This window comes from Sinohyriopsis cumingii, chromosome 19 (assembly GCF_028554795.1).
Source record: "Sinohyriopsis cumingii isolate HCF-2022 chromosome 19, ASM2855479v2, whole genome shotgun sequence".
NCBI lineage: Eukaryota > Metazoa > Mollusca > Bivalvia > Unionida > Unionidae > Sinohyriopsis > Sinohyriopsis cumingii.
The window spans coordinates 31776095-31795440 of record NC_142979.1 but is presented as its reverse complement, the minus strand read 5'-3'; positions in this window follow the sequence as shown (position 1 = coordinate 31795440).

Here is a 19346-nt window from a genome sequence, read left to right as displayed (position 1 = left end):
AGAGTAGCTACCTCAAGCCTGTTAAGAGTTAGTGACCATTTTGATTTGCCATATGAAACTGTTTACCCCATTTTATATAATATTCTGGGCCAACATGCAGACAGATCTGATAAGCTTCCATCCCCTGTCATTTGATTACCTTTACCCATCAGAAAAGCCACAGTCAAGGGTAGATTGTAATTCCATCCCATCCCAACATAATAGGGCTCGGGTGGTAATTCTTAGAATGGTGTGCATGTCTGTATGGCATATAAATCATTTTCAGTGTTTGAAGTCTTCTAATATAGATGGTGTGTGAAAAATTTTGCAACATGCAACAAGTCGGTGAGGGAATAAAGACAGTGAAGCTGCTTTGCTTTGAGCAGAGTGCAGCGCAGCACACATAAAGAAAACACAATAATTCACACTCGAGTCAAACTTAGCTATATACCTATACTGCCCCAATCATGTAAGTGAAATGTCAAAATGAAGACAAGTCTAGTATGTTGATCATGACATCAAAAATTAGTTTTCTTGATTACAGCTTTTTATATTATCAGTACAATAGATGCAAATTTCAATACACTGTTGCACAGGTAATGGTTTATACATGTAAATGAATCACGGATATATGGCAGTATGAGGAAGTATTGTTATTTGGAGTAGCCACCACTAAGACAGTAAATCTTTGGACATGCTAAGGCCTAACTGATGTTATCATGGCCACAGTGGTCACAGGGTATTAAAAAATTCGGTGAACAAAAACCTTGGTTTGGTACATGAGGGAAACAGACAGAAAGTTGCAGGGCAAAAAGTCATGGACAAAAAGTCACAAAAACACATAGGACAAAAAGTCACAAATCAGAAATGTATTGTTATGAAGAATATATAGGACCAAAAGTCACAGCACGAAATGTCACACTTGATGCTAAAAAATGGTAACATTAAAAATTATTGGGAAAAAAAAACGTTACACTGAATTTGGAGCAGTTGCGTTTTGACAGGAACATGTGGTTTTGACAATAACTTGGCAATTGATCGTTCGACTTGCATGCAGGTATTTTACACAGGAAGGGTGATGTTGATAAGAATGTAGCAATTGGTTTGTTTCTTTAATTTCTGTGTAAACAAGGTTACTAGATATGCATGATAGAAGCAGATGTCGTGTCTCTCTGTATCAGATTATATTTTACACAGGAAAATGTGGTTTTGACAATAATTTATCTGGTAAAGAAGCTAAGCAAGAAAAAGGAAGAACTAATGAAAGTAATTAACACAAGTACGACAGAAACTGAAATTAAACAAATGGCATAAACGGAATTAGACAAAATATGAAAGGCAGAAAACCAAGGATGGAGAATAAGAGCGGGGAAATTTGGGGATCTGTATAAGAATGCGGAAGGCCTACATAAGAGAGAAGAAACTGGAAGAGGACAAGAGAAAAGTTTAAGGAAATTAAAGGAGGGAAATATAGTCTATTATGGAAAATTTTAGTGATTTTTTCCGGTACTATTACAACGACTTGTATAACTACCAAAAAATAAACATTTCGAACGAGAAATCTATGTGGTGCATACATACAAAGCATAGAAACTGAGGAGACAATACAATTTCTAATGAAAGGAAAATAACCAAGGTCAGATGGCCTCACTGCAGAGTTTTATCAGACTTGGCAACGAGATCAAGCCGATATTATAGTCTTTCTATAATAAAATGTTTTTAAATGGTGAGATGCCCAGTTCGATGCGAGAGGGATTATAATAAATTTAACATACAATGCGAAGAGAGATAAAGAGGACTTAAATTGGAGACCAATCTCACTACTGAATGCAGATTAAAAGATTTTAAGTAGAATTTTTTTCCAAAAAAGTAAATAAAAGCTTCGGAGAAGAGGGGAGGGATATACAAAATAATGTATAAACCATACAAGCCACAACTGACATCCTAAATATACAAGGTTTAAAAGGAGCAATGATACCATTTGACCAAGAATAGGACTTTGACAGACTCGAACATTACTATATAGACACCGTATTAGAGAAATTTGGCTTCGGGAATAACTTCCAGAAATGGACAAAAATCCTGTACACAAAAAACTTTACTCGAGGGTATTGGGGAAGGATTAGTCCTACATGTAAGACCTCGAAACTGATATTTATGTTTTGGGTGTTAGCACTAAAAAAACATAACTTGCTATGTCTTGCATTGTAGGACTTGGGGAATGGTGTGAAAACGGGGAAAAAAAATAACATGCTATGTCTTGCATTGTAGGACATAGGGAATGGTGTGAAAACTGGGATTTGAAACAAAAAGATCAGGAAGACAGGACTGCCCCCATTGTATGGTGTTATATGTAATAGTAATAAAGTGCTATGCTCCAAATGCTAACCTCAAGGGGATCCATGTACCTAATGTGAAACAATAATTGATAAATGGATAAACAGACATAAAAGAAGAAAATACTTTTGGGGAAAAATGCATGCATTGTTTTTATATGCCATACAAATTATCAAAATACCAAAAGACAATATAACAACATATACCTCAGCTGTAAATTATAATTAAAAAAACACCAAAAAATTAGTTTAAAGTTCCTTGTGTTATTTATATTGTGATTTTGAATGTATCAGTTTACAGTATGCGCATACATATAATCAACAATCTGACGTGTCCAGGACAGCAAAAATAGCCAAATACATTCCATCAGGTATGTTGAATCAGTACACTTTCCATCAGGGATCTGTTTGTGTGTTGAATCAGTACACTTTCCATCAGGGATCTGTTTGTGTGTTGAATCGGTACACCTTCCATCAGGGATCTGTTTGTATGTTGAATCAGTACACTTACCATCAGGGATCTGTTTGTATGTTGAGTCAGTACACTTTCCATCAGGGATCTGTTTGTATGTTGAATCAGTAGACTTTCCATCAGGGATCTGTTTGTATGTTGAGTCAGTACACTTTCCATCAAGGATCTGTTTGTATGTTGAATCAGTACACTTTCCATCAGGGATCTGTTTGTATGTTGAATCAGAAGACTTTCCATCAGGGATCTGTTTGTATGTTGAGTCAGTACACTTTCCATCAGGGATCTGTTTGTATGTTGAATCAGTAGACTTTCCATCAGGGATCTGTTTGTATGTTGAGTCAGTACACTTTCCATCAGGGATCTGTTTGTATGTTGAGTCAGTACACTTTCCATCAAGGATCTGTTTGTATGTTGAGTCAGTACACTTTCCATCAAGGATCTGTTTGTATGTTGAATCAGTACACTTTCCATCAGGGATCTGTTTGTATGTTGAATCAGTAGACTTTCCATCAGGGATCTGTTTGTATGTTGAGTCAGTACACTTTCCATCAGGGATCTGTTTGTATGTTGAATCAGTAGACTTTCCATCAGGGATCTGTTTGTATGTTGAGTCAGTACACTTTCCATCAGGGATCTGTTTGTATGTTGAGTCAGTACACTTTCCATCAAGGATCTGTTTGTATGTTGAGTCAGTACACTTTCCATCAGGGATCTGTTTGTATGTTGAATCAGTACACTTTCCATCAGGGATCTGTTTGTATGTTGAGTCAGTACACTTTCCATCAGGGATCTGTTTGTATGTTGAGTCAGTACACTTTCCATCGGGATCTGTTTGTATGTTGAATCAGTACACTTTCCATCATGGATCTGTTTGTATGTTGAATCAGTACACTTTCCATCAAGGATCTGTTTGTATGTTGAGTTAGTACACTTTCCATCAGGGATCTGTTTGTATGTTGAGTCAGTACACTTTCCATAAGGGATCTGTTTGTATGTTGAGTCAGTACACTTTCCATCAGGGATCTGTTTGTATGTTGAATCAGTACACTTTCCATCAGGGATCTGTTTGTATGTTGAATCAGTACACTTTCCATCAGGGATCTGTTTGTCTGTTGAATCAGTAGACTTTCCATCAGGGATCTGTTTGTGTGTTGAATCAGTACACTTTCCATCAGGGATCTGTTTGTGTGTTGAATCAGTACACTTTCCATCAGTGATCTGTTTGTGTGTTGAATCAGTACACCTTCCATCAGGGATCTGTTTGTGTGTTTAATCAGTACACTTTCCATCAGGGATCTGTTCATATGTTGAATCAGTATACAAATAAAGCAAATCATTACTTTAAAAAGGAAAGGATTGTAAAATTTTTGTTGTGTTACACTGGTCAAAGTCCCAAAACAAGTGTATCAACAATTAAGGACCGAAAACTATGATGTTTACGGAAGAACATTTTAATTCAGTAAATATGTCACATCTGTGAAAAAGAGACAATTACAGTTATAGCTGATGGTCGTTTATCCATTTATCCAGCACATAAATAATGTAATTTTAATTGTAGGTATCTAAAATACAAACAATTCTCGATTCACAACTTGTCTGATTATATGAGCCACTTTTTCATAAAGTTATTTCTAAAAAAAATAAGATGAAAATGTAAAAATCGTGTGTCATGATGAAATATATATTTCATTCAGTTAGTATTGCAAAGTTCATGCATTGACGAAAGATGGAAAAGAACTAATGGTTAAAAGTGCAATCGAGTTTGTATATAGATTTAAATTCGTTCAACATTTGGTCCAATACTTCAGTGGTGAACATTTACAGATCAAATAAAATATTTTAGAGATTTGAAAACCACATATTTGAGGGAAAATATTTACCCATAAGAATGCAATGACGGTTTTAACGATATAATATAACAGCTATACGGCTAATAGAAAAACTTCACTGTGTGTGTGTGTGATTTGGACCTTTAACGTAGCTTTACAAAAATTTCAGTCATATCACTACGATGCCTGTAGTGATGTCTAGCAATGAGGCACCATGCTTTAGACATGTAGCATGATGTCCCACCCAGTCACATTATCCTGGCACCAGGTCGACCATTCTTAGTACTAACCTCTTAATGCTGAGCGCCAAGCGATGCATCTGCTAGTGCCATTTTTCATAAGTCTGCAGCTGCTAGTATCATTTTTATAAGTTTGTCGTATGATATGGCCGGGGTTCGAACCCGCGAACTCCCGCATCCGAGGTGGACTATCTTACCACTACAGCCACTGGAGCGGTGAAAAAGTTTTCTTATCACTTAAGAATTCAAACATATCGAATAACAATTATCAGTCTGTGTGTATGTGATGTTGAGGAACGTTTTAACCTTACATTCATGAAGATGTACGTGAAAGATACACTAATGCTATGTGGCATTTTTGGTGAATTTAGTAATGTCTGTGTGAAATATTACAAACTAGACCACGCTGATTAATACAGAACACCTGGATTAGCACAGGATTTAAGTTTAAAAATATCAAATGTTGAATTAGAATTTTTCAGTTCTTTTTAAGTTCTCCTGGTCACAGAGAGTGAAATAATTGCAGTGATTATCACGTCACAAACGTATGCCAAATAAAGCCTCGAATACTACTTTGGCAAAGATCGTGATATAAGTAACGACATTGGTACAGCCAGTCAATGTCACTTATTATGTACCTAGTTCATAGCAATCTCTGTGGTTGTGGGATGTCTCAACAATAAGTCAGTAACTATTTTGCAATCTATACGAAAATCTGTCCTAAATGTCTGACAACTCAGTTGCATTGAGAAGTAGATTTCGAGATTCCATTACAGTAACATGACTTATTTCAAATAGTATCCATCAGCTGTTGAGAAATTAATTCCAGGTGAAAATTAATTCCGGTGAAAATTAATTCCAGGTGAAAATTAATCTGATAAATGATGTACAAGAATGTAAAATTAACTGGAGCCAAAACTTGTGTTCACTGGGGGAAAAAAAATACATCATTTACCAAATATACATGAAGATTTCCATATAATTCAATTTAAAACTGGAAAAAAATGTACACGTGTTGCCTTTTGGATCAGGAACCGGGATTAAAATCGTACATAAAAATTTAATACAAATTTCAGCCAATAAGCAAAACTTATTTTGAGAAAGACTTTTTATTTCCAAAACTAACCAACTGTATGGCAAAGAAGTTCAGAATACCATTAGAGATCAGACGTTTTAGAATATAACAGTCCATTCTCTACTACATGGGTGGGAAAATGCGGCACGCGGGCCGAACCCGACCCGTGAACTAGTTTTATCGGTTAATTACATCATAGGATGCGGTTTTTAAAACCATTATTATCTAGCCAGCGCTCAGGAATAAGTTGTCCATGACTAATCTACTGCATCACGTGTATTATAAAAAGGTGGAAACCAAGACACAATAAGATCACTTCGGAAACAATTGCGCAATCAGTTAATGACAAATACAGAAATGCAATTGCTTTCTTTTGATGACTAAATCACCATCGACATAGCAGTCAATACAACTTTAACCAACCTCACACTTGATTCACGCGTAATGAGTTTAAAGGTTGTTTTGATACTGCGCAAAAGTAGAGAATGTGATGAAGACAGTTTTATTTGACTCAACAATACAAAAATATAGGTTACGTTAGATCTGCCAGATTTGATTTAATCTCAGGTTTTTTCCATTCAGGCAACACTTTACAGATGCCACAAAGTATTTCTATGAGGAACCAATACCGTATATACTCGCTTAAAGTCGAGCCCAACTGCAAACTGCAGACTGATCTGCCGGCGCATACTACGCCATTTTATCTGGGTCTGTGCGGTTTGTTATGAGTAATCAGTAGAACAAACAACAATGATCCAGATCTGCAGGCGCATTATACTATGGCAGATCAGGATCTTTGCTGTTTGCAGTTTGACTGGGATTATAAGCGAATATAGTGGTAAATTAGTAATGTGAGTGTAAACATGCATTCACTAACAATCAGTATATCCAGTTAGTCATAATAAGTCTCATTCTGTCAATATATTTTGTTTCCAATCGTTGTAGTAGAATTCGTACACCAACCACTTGCTTAATTCTGACATTGTTGATCTGCCATAAATTGGTTTAGATAATTTGTCACATATTTTCTTTCTTCAAATTAACCAGTATTAAGGCGTCGTCAGTAACAGTTCTCAGTGCAAATGCTAGTTCTTTTGACACTGAAGTATTTATTTTCATCTGAACATTTTAACATTTTTTTGCTCTCAAATTATCCATCTAATTCCACGTGTTTTCAATCTGTTTCCCTACACTGCCAATTCTTGGGCACCCGCACATATGGGTAAGACACACACACCCCACCCGTCCCCGTGATTTTACCTCTGAGCATGTTTTGCCTACATCCGTAAAACTTAATAGCTGACCACTACATGTTTGCCCCGCCACCAAAATAATTCTGCAGACGCCCCTGTGCAAATTGGATGATCACTTTGCCAGTGTTTTGTGCATCACAAGCTTCTTATCTCTTAATTATCATTTACGTTGCCTTTTTAAATCTTGCATGTTCTATTTGAATCAGATAATTGCTATGACTAAGATACGCAATGGGAAAATTGATCGCAATGGAAATAAAATATGCAATGGAAAAATGGAACGCGTGGGAAATAAAATACGCAAGGGAAATTATTTTTTGCGTTTTTAATTTTTTAATTGAAGTTTTTAATCGTCAGATTTTTGGATATTTGTTGTTTGTATTGTAAATTAGAAAAACAAAATTATTTTTCAATACTGACGCTAATGATTGTATGAAACATGCGTATTTTAGAAAGTACGCAATCGTCGTATGCAAATAAAAATGACCACTCATAAAAGCATGGTTCACATCAGCTGGTAGAATTGTTCCACACAAACAAAAAAAACTGCAACATAAATATATTTAAACTATATTTATTAACTTAAAGACCATTTTTTAATATCATTCGGAGCTGGATCATAAGATAGTTCAGTTGCATTTGCCGATTTCCGGTCACTGCCATACGAAGCACAATACACTAAAATTATGTCGTTATTCAAAGCGAGCTTGCAAGTCGAAGTATAAATATTTTAATAATATAAAAATAACCAATAAAACATACATGTACACACACACACACACACACACACACACACACATATATATATATATATATATATATATATATATATATATATATATATATATATATATATATATATATATATATATATATATATATATATATATATATATAATTATATTTACTAACTTCTGAAATCTCCATTGCGTGTAATGATTGTAAATATTCATTTTTTTATGTTTCGATGTCGATTTATAACAGAAATAATGTTTAGTTCAATTAGTGACGAAAAATGTTATTATAAAAAATTTCTTTATTTCCATTGCGTATTTTAATCACACTCTCAAACCTGTATATGCTTTAACATGTAGTCATTCAACTTGAAAAAGCATTGATAACATTAGAAATGCTGATACCTATCGCGAGCATTCAGTTTTATTTGTTTACCGCCGCTTTGTTCGCATCTCGGATTACTTTCACACGAATTGATACGAAGAAACTATACGTATACTGAAAATATTCTAGATTAGTATTTCTGTCTGTACAATGTGTTCAGGTTTAATGTTACTGACATGTATGTAATACAATGCTGTGTTTGACTGAGATATTTAACTCCTGGTATTTTATCCTACTTGTGAAGAATTATGTATTTACTGAAGGATGACAGTTATCTACGGATAAAAGCTCTGCTTTGCACACGTTCCGCAGGCATGGCTATGCGATCTTTTCTATTAATCACACACAGACGCACACACATCATGTTCCTACAGGATCAAACAATATGAATTGTTAGCTATTGCTGTTGCAATAATTACTCCAGCTTCTTCTGTCATCTTTTATGTTTGCGTTTATTCGTCAATACTACACCAATGTTATTAACCACTGCATGATCTGCAGCTTTTTTTTTTTTTGTTCTTTTTTTTATAGTTCTATTATATTCTGAATCTCAGCATGTAAGTTATTATTAAACTCAGTGAATGTAACGTCTTGCATGGCTTTGATCTTTTCACTCAGATTTGTAATAGATAAATCGCACATTTGTTTTCATAGCTCTGATCAGACCTCCATTCATTCTTTTAAAGCCTAAACTGGTCATAGACAAAAACTGTTTATGTGAAGGCATATTGTCTGCAGTTCTGTCTGCTTGCACAAAGATGTTATCGCTACTCCCCTAAACCACATGTTGGATTGCCACAAAATTTTATACACATTCATCCTTAGGGTCTAGTTGGTCCTAAATCTTGTTATCGCCGCTCCTCAGTAATATTAAACCTCAACACATCGTACAGATAGCAATACTAATATAGAATATATTCAACATGGAACATTAACATGGAATGTTCGCCCGAAAATTAACTATGATATCTTGTTCGGTCATGAAAGAAAATGGTACCGATCTGACATCAAATATGGAGGTCACAATGAACACGTTTAAATTCTTGTCTAAAATTATCCTGAATTGATGGCCATATTAACATGTGGTTTTCAGGAAAACTATTATATGTTGTTTAGTTTGTTCTAAATTGAATCTTTGCAAATTTTTACATCAGATGTGGCCTTCACTGTGGCTAATTTGAAAATCTTATCGCTCGAGAATCAACAGATATATTAACAGATATAGTTTCAATACTCGTCATTTTAAAAAGAAGTGGTCTTATCCTATCGGGCAGCAGAGCGCTAGTCCTTTTGATTGCCTTTTGCTGTTGGTTGTTATGTCATCTATCATTTTTGTTATCATATTTAATTTATTCTGCCACGACCTAAGTGTTGGTAGTTATGTGTTGTTTAAGCCAGTATTATTTTTGTGCTCTTAGCTTTATACTGTATTGGTATTTTGGGGGTGGGGGGGATGGTGGTGGTGGAGATTTCATATTTCAAATCTTTATATAATGTTTTAACTTTGTAAAGTGCCGTTGACTTCTGTCTTTTTTTTCTTCTTTCTTCTCTTAACATCGCACTCCCAAGCATATATCTCGCTTTTCATTCTGTGATCAAATGGTTGTAAACATGCATGAAATGAAAATCTATTACCTTTCCATCATAATCCCTTATCATCATATTCAATCTCTAAAGTGTACTTATTTTTTAAATAAGTTCTGTGTCATTTATGTAATGCAGGTAAATGTATGGATGCTTGTGGATTTTTTTTATACAAGTTATTCCCAACGATTGTGCCCTTTTTTGGGGGGGGGGGGGGTAATATACGCTGTGTAATCGTTACTCTGAGTGATTTTCAATTTTGAGTCGTTATCCAAATATTGAACATTTATATTTTCTTCTTGGTCATTAATGAAAATCATTTCCTCTTTGTCTTTATTCCTTTAAATTTCATGGCTGCAAATACCATAAAAAATTATAATAGTCCTTGTTTGATCTTTTCACTGATGTAAGAAACTATGTTATTCAGTATAACCAGTAAAAATGTTGTTATTTGCATCGATATGGATAGATTACCATTTGTGTTGTCAATTGGATTCGAAGGAGGTCCTTTAGTTGTAATATAACTCTATATTTGTATATGAGAAATTTAAACAACCAAGAATTAAAGCTTTTGTCTTTATTTTGCTTCAGTGGGTGGCGTTATGTCTCTTTTGTTGTAACAATTATAGATTTCCATTTCTGCTCCGAAGAGACTTTACCGTTTGCTGTAAGCTTCTCCAGCAACCATTTCACCTGAAACTATTGTCATGCTAAACTCCACCCAATTAAACATTTTATATATTTATTTCTAACTCTTATATAGTGGTCGAGTTTTTAAGCCAAACCATTTTTAATATTGTTAATTTGTTGCAGTCTAAAATGAATATCACTGTCACCTAGGCAACAGAAGCATCAGATTTAATAGCTCATTATGACAAAAAAATTAAAAGGTAATAACTTCCTTCCGCAATGGATTCATTATTCACTACACATGAGTAAGTGAGATTAAAGGGTTAAATAGGTATTGTAAAAAAAATAAGTTCAGAATAAAATAAGTTTCGAAAATTTGTTTATGTAACGTGTGAAAAACAGTTCGAAGGCTTTAAGCAAGACATCCGTAAAGAAACAGACCACAAAAATCTGTATTTCAAAAACAGTTTGTTGGAATCTAAGATATTTGGAGAGGACGTTTAGAGAAAGTCCTGAAAGCATTCAAAAGGTTAGAGAAAATTGGCCAAAAGGTAAATGTCTGAAACTGTTTCAAGAAAATGGTATTACAATAGCAGCAAATTAAACTGCAATGCAAACAGCAATATCAATAACTTTCTTTGTGTATTTAAACCATTATTACAGGTACTGCAATTTTACTTCCATTTTTCATCAGTATGTAATAATTTATCTAACGTAAATAAAGGTTTTTAATTATGCTTCACTCAAACTCCGTGGTTGCACCGCTGCTTTAAAAATTTAACTATCGCCGATCCTGTAACAACTGGCATCCATATAAACAATTGTTTCTTTATTTCATGGTTAGTTTTGTTTGGAGTTTATGACGTTTCTAAATCGTCATGTGCTATTCAAACATCCGATATTTCGTCCTAGCAGATCGGACAGTAGGGTCATCATCATCATCATCATCATCATCTTTTTGCATAAATTTTACTTCTTCGTCTTCTTTTTCTCCGCAAAATATTATGTCTAATTGCCACAGATTTTGTAATGGACATATATATTCCTCGTGTGGCCCCCATGTATAACGGCTTCCATATGTTGAATCAAACGAAGTTCGCATAAACTTTCCACGAGTGGGGAAGCTTTCGAATTTTATCTTTTTTTTATTGTTTCTTTTTTTAAAAATTTAATCTTCACGACATACGTAAATGACGGTTTTGTATGAAACAATCCAGACTTTTCCAAAATACATTATTAGGCCTGTGAAGCTGGCAGTTGTGAAACAACTATTAAATATTTAACCAGCTGAAAACCGTTTAAATGTGGATAAGAATTCTTGAACGGGGACATTAATGCAGCACCGGTTGTGCGCTCGCGTTGGCTTTAAACTGACCTCGGTAAGATCTCATGCAGGGTTACCTGGTTGCCATTCAGTATCGGTGATTTAATATGGGTATTTAGTTTCTTCCACCTTAAAGACCACGTGATTCCAACATCATTCACGGCATTTTGCATATGTTGTTAAGACTCGTGGTGCATTATTACATCATAAGTAAAATGTAATTTACGTGAATTTGATTTGTTAGTGATTAAAGTCTTTACGACAATATTCAAGGATTGGTTAGTGAAAACAAATAGTACAGAAATTCACGTGTGAGTACTGAAGATTGATCTTCAAACGCGCTTGTTTGTTTATTTATTTATTTATTTATTTATTCCTAACATATTATGTTTATCAGCAAACATACACGAATACATATATTCGGTTCTTTGTGACAGTTCGAGTTAGAACAACTTCATGTCAGTATTTGAAACGCATGAATATGAGGGTATCATCAGATGCGATGACATTTATTTTTATATGTATTTATTTATTTTAACAGGCAGACATCACTGCATAATTTTTTATATTTATAGTAAGAACACTTTGTTTTCAATATATTGACACTGGAGTATGGTCGCATCAGGTGACATTCCCTGTTTAATTAATTAAGCAACTATCGAACATGGAAACGCTTGACCTTTATTTCCTGATATTAGTAATAAGAATAAATTCATGTCAGTACTGGAACGTTAGAGGGCTAAAAAATATTAGGCGCGATCATCGGGATTTATTTATTTGTTTGTTAAACACACGCCTTCATATCCTTTTTATTTCAAGACGCAGGAATTGTCTTTTATTATTTTTCGCAAACACACACACACTAAACACACACACACACACATTTGTTTATTGCTTTTTCCACTTTTATATATTTGTGTTTGTCAACAGGAAGTCTTACTTAAATTTAACTACACGCAACAATAGGGCATATTTCTTTACCAGACCTATCTCTTACCACTAACGTACCAGTATATATTTTATGCAATCAGAATTTATGAAGTCATGTGACAGTTTTAAGATGTTCGTATTTATATTTAGCTGTAGTCATACAAGTTTCTAATTTTGGTAATACCTTTTTATTCTTACAACCTTTTAAAATCATCTGCATTGCTTATCGATGATTTTGTATTAATCACTTAACCTAAATTTCTGTCATTTTATATAATAACAATGAAACTCACTTTAAACCATTATCTTTCTTTACAACATTTTGTATCATTATATTTGTGTTCTTTATGTGGTGAGTGAAAAAAAAAGCCTTTGATAGTCTGTTTGTTTTCCTCCTTCATTGTTATTCAGTAAACAAAGGAAATCATCACAGCATCACACGAGGAACTAAATAAATATTTATTGTCTTGTAAGTAAGAATGACGAATGGGTCGGAACTAATTCAGAGAAAATGGATATCTTCTTCAGCTTATTAATTCAAGTGCATGGAGCCTAATGTCGTGAACTTTACGTGGCTTATATGCTTCTTTGCTCGCAAGCCCTTCGTTTGTCATACAATTATTGGATTTCTGCTTGAATTCCGCTGGAATTAACCTTCAAGTGCTGAAACTACAGGCAATAGATTTTTTTCCTGGAGTCGACATCGAACCATACCCTGCATACTCTGAAGCAAATTCCGTTAACATTTCTGGACAATTGTTTGCCATAGCAATCATTTTTTTTTCAAAGTATGATTCATGAATGAAATAATAACTTTGCACATGAAAGAAAATAATTTAATTTGGTCATGAAATTTGATTTTTGTTTTCCCGATTAAGTGCAGTGAGCTTAGTGCCGGCGTGTAAACAAAAAAAAAAAAAAAATCCACATTGGGTGGGAAATGAAATATATATGGCAGAGTAATTTGCCTGCATGATATCATGTCTACATTAAACTACATCATTTCAAACACATATTCTCCCAAAATAAACTTTCGCTTCTATTAGTTGAACATATCCATACATTCTTGTAAAAGGTGTATGTCATTACGTAATGAGAGGCACGCTGGACTGATGCCCGTCAGTTTGATGACTGTCTTTATCTGTCATGTACAAATTCAAAGGGTCATAGATTCAGCATTTTTTAACCGTTTTTCGTTATATTTTCAGACTTTAGTTATCTGGAGGGGGCGGGGGTCAAAATAACACACTTTGATTTTATATGCTAACGGGTGCTACTGAGTAGGCGTGATTACGTGGTAAGGGCGACGGGCCAATATATATCGATCGAAATAAAACATTGTATACAGTATCTTATGAATCGAAAGAGAGAACGCGACTTATTCTGTTGAAACTTAACCCGTTTAATACATGCGTTTACTCCTAGTATAGGAACGATATTTTTTGGGCAACCTTGTTAAAATCAGAAATGTCCACAATGTCGAATTCTGTTGACCGACAAAACGTCATTCATACAGGAGTTAATAAAATGTTTTTACTTCTTGTAAAATTTTGTTGTTGTTGTTGTTGTTGTTGTTCTTCTTCTTCTTCTTCTTCTTATTATTATTATTATTATTATTATTATCACTTTTACGTGGAAGGAAAGAATAGTCTGATGACAAAATGCCTGAAAATAAACTGAAACTTTAAAAGAAATTCCTTAGTGAAATGAGAGAGAGAGAGAGAGAGAGAGAGAGAGAGAGAGAGATGAAACATTACTGATTCGCAAAAGTAATGAAAGTGCTGGCATTGAGTAAACCAACCCACTTATAGGATCGCCATGGACTCTGGCAATGTAGTGAGACAGGACAATGTTCGTTGGCAATATTGCAAGACAGTGCAATGCTCGTTGGGAATATAACGAGATATGTTAATGTTCGTTGGCAATATAGCGAGATAGGGCAATGTTCGATGGCAATATGACGAGACATGGCAATGTTTGTTGGCAATATAGCTAGATAGGACAATATTCATTGGCAATATAACGATATAGGGCAATTTTCGTTGGCAATATGACGAGACATGGCAATGTTTGTTGGCAATATAGCGACATAGGACAATATTCGTTGGCAGTATAGCGATGTAGGGCAATGTTCGTTGGCAATATAGCGATATAGGGCAAAGCTGGTTTGATAAAGTCTCTTATATTAATCCGATCTGCGTTCATTTTTGTGGTATACACTGTGTTTTGTTTCTGGTTATTTTCAAGAACAGTACGGATAACTGCATATTTTCATTCCAAAGTATAGACATTTTGAGAGTGTTTCACAGCAAGCGTTAAATTCACGACCAAACCCGACATTTCTTTTGGCTTGCTTATAGAATGGGTAATAGCTATACTTTTCTAATCATAATGATAGACAATCCCACGAGCATAATTAACTAAACTTAAAGATTTGTATGACTCTAAGGCACGCATTTTTCAGGTATTCAATATGGATGTTGAAGTAGCGGTAGTGATGGCTGTGGTACTACTGATGTCGATGGAGTATTTGTAGTAAGTGTGGTGGAAGTGGTGGCAGTAATAGTGGTGGTAGTATTATTATTAGCAGTGGTAGTGGTAGAAGTGATAATGGTAATGGGTGCAATAGAAGGTATTGTTCACGGATCTGTGCTGTTGCTGTAGAATGGTCAATCCCAGCGGCACGTATATTGGCATCTGTTCTTTTAATTAGTCATTTTATCAACAACAACCTCCTTCCCGAAGGCGGAATCCATTATTCATTTCTTTAGGTTTATGTTTGTTAAACAATATTTGCTTTTCTCATTTTCCATGATATGAAAATTAAGTAATTTCGACTCCCACTTTCGTGTACCATGCTTTCTTCTTGGCAACACAATCCCGCGAAGCACGAGGCTGAGTTTTGCTTCGCCCTCATCTTGGGGAAGCGAATAAAATTTCCATATTTTGCTTTATTTGCATTGCAGCATGCTTTATCCCATCAAATCTTCAATACCCCATTTATATGGAAATAACTATTGACAAAAGGCTTATGTTTTGTCCCGCTATCTTTGAAATGATTTCTCGAACAAATCCATGTGATGACTGCGGTTCCTAAGTTGTCTCATCGATTACGGATGTGTACAGAAAATGGCTCAGGCCGATTCATTGCCACGCTTCTTTTTCTTGACTTGCTTTTCAATAAATTATTTTATTGTTGTAGCCGGACAATAATAAACTGTTTATGTATTTACTTGTAAATCTCTTCTTCTTCTTCTTATAGTAAACATTTTGTCTCCACGACAGACGCCACCGTTCAAGTTCCACTGAAGGTATTATCTTGATGAAATATAAAAAGTTCCCAATCATACCAATATCCACAAACGACGAACGAAAACCTATGTACAGCAGAGTATCAACTGTCAGAATCTCAATAAGAAGAATTTTCGATTCATCGTAACAAACACCACATGACAGAACATAAATAATATATACAAATACACACAGGTGACCGAGGAAGACTTAATGCTGTACACACACACACACACACACACACACACACACACACCACAAAAAAAAAAAACAAACAACAACAACAAACAATTATCTGGAGAAGAATAAAATATCAAGCCAATTTAAGAAAATCCTTAATATCACTATGGTCCTTATATCACTACGACCCAATCATGTACTGGACTCGATATATACTTCTATGTAAGAGAGAAGAGATTATCTAAATCGTATATAGCACCATTCATACCTTCCAGTGTCCTAGCGGGTCATAGCAGAGACCCAAGGGACACCTACCAGTCGAAATGAGTTCTTCTTCTTGAGATTATTGCTTCTTTATACTTTAAACTTGCGTTCGTCATCTGTGTAAGTGCGATCTTAATTGTCTGAAATACACAAATTAACTGTTTGAACTTTACTCGTGTCCCCCAACAATTCTGTGTTATTGATATGCTAAAACAATACGCTTGTGATGAAATATAACATTTGTATGATTCATTTTTGATTTGATGATTACTCTAAAAATGTTATTTAACATTTGTTCCCAACCACTGGAATAAGTATTTTGGAATACTGCATTGTCAAACTACACACACAATTTGAAAAATGACGCATAATGTGAATGAATATCCCAGTCTGCAAACCAAGAAACTTCATGAAGTTTTCACGTGCAAACTCCTTTATAAATCGGTGTGCTCTGATAGTTGGTATCATCATCATCATCATCATCATTTAAATTATAGTCGTTTTCGCCCATACGGGCATGTCCGTCTGATTAATGTCCATAAGCGGACTTTTTAGTTGATCCCGGGGGAAGGAATTAGAGCCTCATCCCCCTGTGCATGCAAGACACTATTTAATTGAGCCGTCAGGTCTTGGGTCAATATGACTGGCTTCATAGACCCTAGCGACCTGAATGTAAGGCTATACTCGAGTGGGGATAGATAACTCTGAAATAGGAAAGCCATAAAACTGAGTGGTTTCTGTCACAAACAGCGAGACAAACGAAGTTAAAAATAACCACAGTAGAAAATTTAATAGACAAAACTAAAAGGATACTCTTTCAAGATTAATTGAGAATGGAAATGATTGCAGAAAATATGGAAACATTTTCGTAAATTTAATTCAAGTTCAAACGTTCTTGCTTTCCATAGAGAAATTTTGAAAGGTAATCTTACTGGTATAGAGCCGTTAGATAATGCAAACGACTTTAATACCATATTTTCATATTTAACTTAAATTATTCGAGAACATTCTTCTACAAGAATTTTCACTCCTGATAAATTTTGTGGAGTCTAAAGCCCCATTTCATATATCATTCGAGGTCCCTTACATATATATTCAAGATGTTAAAAATATTTAAGAAACTTGATGTTAACAAAGCACCACAAATACTCATATTATTAGCTCATGTTGCTGCCCATTGAACTGCTAGCTTGATAAATGCAAGTATTGATACTGGAGTCTTTCCACCCAATCTAAATGTAGACAAAATATTCAGAGTCTTTAAACAAGGCGAAAGATCGCCAACATACAATGATCTACCTACATCAATTTTATCTAAAGTTTTGAAAAACACATCGCCCTTCGTTTTCGCCGATTTTGAAAGAAATATAATCCAGTTACACAAAATTCACAATCAGGTCTTAGAGAAGAGTATTCATCCCTCACAAAGTTGGTTGATACATGGCTAGCAGCAATTAATGACGGAAAATAATCGGAGCAATTTATTTTGATTGCAAAAAAGCATTTGATTTTGCAGATCAAGAAATATTGATGAAAAAAAACCTCAAGACACACAAAATCTTTGTTAATTCACATGCTTGGTTTGATTCTTGCCTAACAGAATGACATTAATGAGTTATGTGGCCAAAGCTACATCATCATTACAATGAGTCTAAGGTGGAGTCCCTAAAGGCTTTATTCTTGGCAGTTTGCTCTTTCTCCTTGTCATTAATGATTTACATCTCCATTGAAAATGATCTTTTTGCGGACGACATGAGTAATACGATCCATTCTCTTGAACAAAATTTACTACAGGACGTTGGATCCATTCTCTTGAACAAAGGTTACGACAAGACGTTGGATCCATTCTCTTGAACAAAATTTACAACAGAACGATGGATCCATTCTCTTGAACAAAATTTACAACAGGACGTTGGATCCATTCTCTTGAACAAAATTTACAACAGGACGTTGGATCCATTCTCTTGAACAAAATTTACAACAGAACGTTGGATCCATTCTCTTGAACAAAATTTACAACAGGACGTTGGATCCATTCTTTTGAACAAAATTTACAACAGAACGTTGGATCCATTCTCTTGAACAAAATTTACAACAGAACGTTGGATCCATTCTCTTGAGCAAAATTTACAACAGGAAGTTGATGCTGGTTTGAGACCAACAAAATGCAGTTAAACACAGACAAAACTAAGCTGGGTCAAAGTAAAGAAGAAAGAAATTAAAGGATATCAATATATTTATTCAGGGAACTTTAGCTTTGTGAATATTGACAGGCTTTTAACGTAGGAAAATTAAATAAAACGCGCGTGTTCTACAGAATGCTATATAATAGGTTTATTGAACGTTGTATTCGTATGTGCCAGAATCTCTGCTAAAAGTGGGAGAATTGCAAAGCTGCTAATCAAAATCAGATTATTCAACTCCCCACACGAGCTCTTGGAATTATTACACGAAAGTACTCTCGATCTTCTTATTTATTCGTTTATTTACAGCGGTTACCTTTTAATTATCGATTAAAGTACTTTAAAGTTATTTTCAAATATAAACCTATTCATGTCATGGTTCCACGATGTTTCAATGATCTCATAACCCAATCTTCCAATGTTCATTCATACAACCTGCGTCCTTTTGTACTCTAATCTTTAATTTCCTAAATTCGAAACGTCTCTGTACAAAGCATCTTTTCCATATTGTGCAACAGTGTTGTAGACTATCATTCCAATGGAATTCTAAAATTCTGATTATGCCAAATCTCAAACAAATCAAGATAACTAACTTGCATACCCACACCACCGTCCTATCTCCCAAATATACATGTATGTATGTATGTATGTATGTATG